This window comes from Lathyrus oleraceus, chromosome 5 (genome assembly GCF_024323335.1).
Source record: "Lathyrus oleraceus cultivar Zhongwan6 chromosome 5, CAAS_Psat_ZW6_1.0, whole genome shotgun sequence".
Lineage (NCBI taxonomy): Eukaryota > Viridiplantae > Streptophyta > Magnoliopsida > Fabales > Fabaceae > Lathyrus > Lathyrus oleraceus.
The window spans coordinates 562,822,300-562,825,620 of record NC_066583.1 but is presented as its reverse complement, the minus strand read 5'-3'; positions in this window follow the sequence as shown (position 1 = coordinate 562,825,620).

Below are 3,321 nucleotides of genomic sequence, written 5' to 3'. Positions count from 1 at the left end.
ATAAAATGAATTAAACTAGAAATGACATTTTTGTAATTCCGCTTCAGCCAGGCCAAAACGCACCATATTACTTAATGTGTTGGCGCTCGCTTATTGGAAACTGGAAGCGGGAAACAGCAATTCGAAAATGAAATTGGCACGAACGGATCAAACACAGCCTTCCACTCGTTCTTCATCAAGAACACAAGCAGAATTTCCAGAAAATTGGCAAGAACAAATTCTCACCAAATGCTACAAACCATACATCATCGTGACCGTCTTTCAACCTAGATTAAGGATATGCAATCGATTTCTCCTAATTCTCAACATGTTATCCGGATCGATCAAAAAAAGAAATGCACATCAAACTTCAAATCATGATTACTCTCTCAATACTCAACCAAATAAAAAACTATGAGCATCATGTTAATCTACAATCAAAGACCTACACAAGCCATATAACAATTCAAGCAATGGAGAAATTCGAAACCTAACCTTTTGGAGATGGCAGAGGTTGATTTGTGCTTTTCCACGTGAAAGAAGGTGAAACAGATGAAGCTTAGTGATGAGGAAGGTGATTGCAACACGTGCTTTAGCTCAAAGATGCTTCAGGTGCAAGAATCATGAAGATGCCATTGTTGTGCAAGCTTTGGACAGTTGGAATTCTTGAAGATTTGGCCACGAATTTTGCAAAACAGTTACTCACAATTACATGTAGAGCATGGATCCACGAAGAATCAACCAAAATGATGAAGAATTCATGAAGAAATGTGAAAAAAAAGTGATGAAGTTTTGAGAGAATTTGAGAGGTTTTGATGAAAAGGTTTGTTGCAATCTTGGAGAATGTGAGTATGATTACCAATTCTGTTATAATTAAGGTTATATACCAAGCTTAATCCACCTTGCTAATCACAATTAGCAAATCCAAGTGAATTAGTGTTAATGTAGTTTTTAAGTGAAAATCCAAAAATGACCTTTTCAAATTGGCAATGTAACAGTAAAATGACAGTTCACACAAGTCATATTTGGCATTTGGAGTGTGTTGGAAATGGTTTCATGTGCATTGGCCTTGTATTTCTCAATTTCACTATCTCACACCAAAAATTCAAAAGAAGTCACTTAAAAAATGACTTTTTGCCATGATTATTTTTGATGAAATTTGATGATGCATCATGAAAGTACATGTGAAATGGGGTTTGCTCAAAGAAAGATCATCCATTTTGGACATTCCATGTGAAAGTTATGCCACTTTGAATTTAGGCATTTTTGGAAAATGATTGGACCATATCTTGTCAACCACGCATGAGAAATTCAAGTTCTTGGACTTTTTAGAAAGGTGAGAGCAAGATCTACAACTTTCATGTTGAACAAAATTTCATTTGAAGCATTTTTGGACATGTAATTTTGTGGTGAAAAACTTTCCATTTTTGGAAACTTCCATTACAAGTCACTTTCTATTTTTGGCAACTTTTCTCCTGACTTTATTTTCTTCATTCTTGATGTTCGAAATGTCAAATGAAACTTGTTTAGACATGAATGAAGTGTATCCAACCCTCTCCCACCTCCAAATCCATCAGTTCGGGCACAGTTGACCACAGTTGACTTTTTCAACTGATAGATGAATCTGGCTATGCACTGATCAAGTTGAGCCTCAAACTCCTGATGCCATGGCTCAATGATGATACCCTAGCCTCCATAAGTTCACTATAGTCACATGATGATCCCCATATCCATTGTAGACCCCATCTCCTTGCCATGCCCTGATTGGCCCAATGCAACTGATTAGGGTTGACCAGTGGTCAAAACCCTAATCTCAAGGTGTATGATCAATCACTTGAACCTCTTGGATGATATCAAGACCATGATGATGATGATGTACCATTTCAACCAAGATAAAGATCAATCTCCTTGAGAATCATAAAACCCTAATTTGAACCACCACCCTCAGATAGTTAGTGATCAGTCCAATGAAACCCTAGCTTGCATCATCAACCTCTTCATCTTCTGATCAAGACTTATGAGGATGACTTGCACAATGTAACCACATGATATGCAATATGCAATGCCTAATGACCTAAAATGTTATGCAATATGTTAAGCTAGCCCCAAGAGAGGAGGGCAAATTTTGAGGTGTTACAATAACATCCAGTTTGACATCCAGACAGTAGGCCTTATGCCAGGTCTGTTATCCTCTTGATAAACAGTCTGAAACTAAATGTTGAGTTATAGCAGAACACCCAGTGTTCTATTCCTCAGTATCTGCTGACAGGGATGAATATCATAACATCCAGTTTGACATTCAATAAATCCTGTATTAGCTAAACCTGCAGTACACTACTCAGAATATCATGACATCAGCCAAGACATCAGAGTACATCTAGATATTCTAACATACAATGCAGTCAAACAAACATCTCCACAGCATGTCATGACATCAGTCAAGACATTAGAATCCAGCTAGTGTTTTACCATACAATGCAGCCAATTAAACATCTACAGTAACGAATACCCCGCTATAGCAATTGGGAGGAGTCTTACAAACAACTTCCAAAATACCTGTTGGCTCTAAAACAATATGCTCCCGGGACAATTGTCAAGTTGGAAACATTGCCCGCGTATACACCAGACAGGACGTGTGTTGTTGGAAATGGAATATTCCACCGTCTCTTTTGGGCATATCAACCATGCATCATATGTTTTTCTTTCTGTAAACCAATTATAAAAATTGATGGTACATGGTTGTACAGGAAATACAAATGAACATTACTGATGGCAGTGGTACAAGATGGCAACATCAACATTTTTCCAATCGCCTTTCCCCTAGTTGAAGGGGAGACTGCTGAGGGATGGAGTTTTTCCTAGGAAATCTCCGATTGTATGTTGCACCTCAGCCTAACTTATGTTTGATCTCTGATAGATACCCTTCAATCATTAGTGCATATAATAACATTGATAATGGCTGGAAAAATCCTGTTTCGACGCATGTGTTATGTATTAGACATATTGCTCAGAATTTCATGCGGGAAATCAAAGATAAGACATTGCGGAAGAAGGTTGTCAATGCAGGTTACACATTATCAGAACCTTCTTTCAAACACTACCGCGAAGAAATAAGATTGTCAAACGAAGATGCAGTACGATGGATCAATAGTATTCCACTCGAGAAGTGGACCAGGGCATACAACAACAGTCAATGTTAGGGCCACGTGACAATAAATCTTGTGGAATCAATGAACTCTGTCTTCAAAGGCATTTGTAACCTACCTATAACCGCTTTGGTGAAGGCAACATATTTCAGGCTAGGGACGTTATTTGAGAGTCGACGTTCCAAATGGAGTTCAG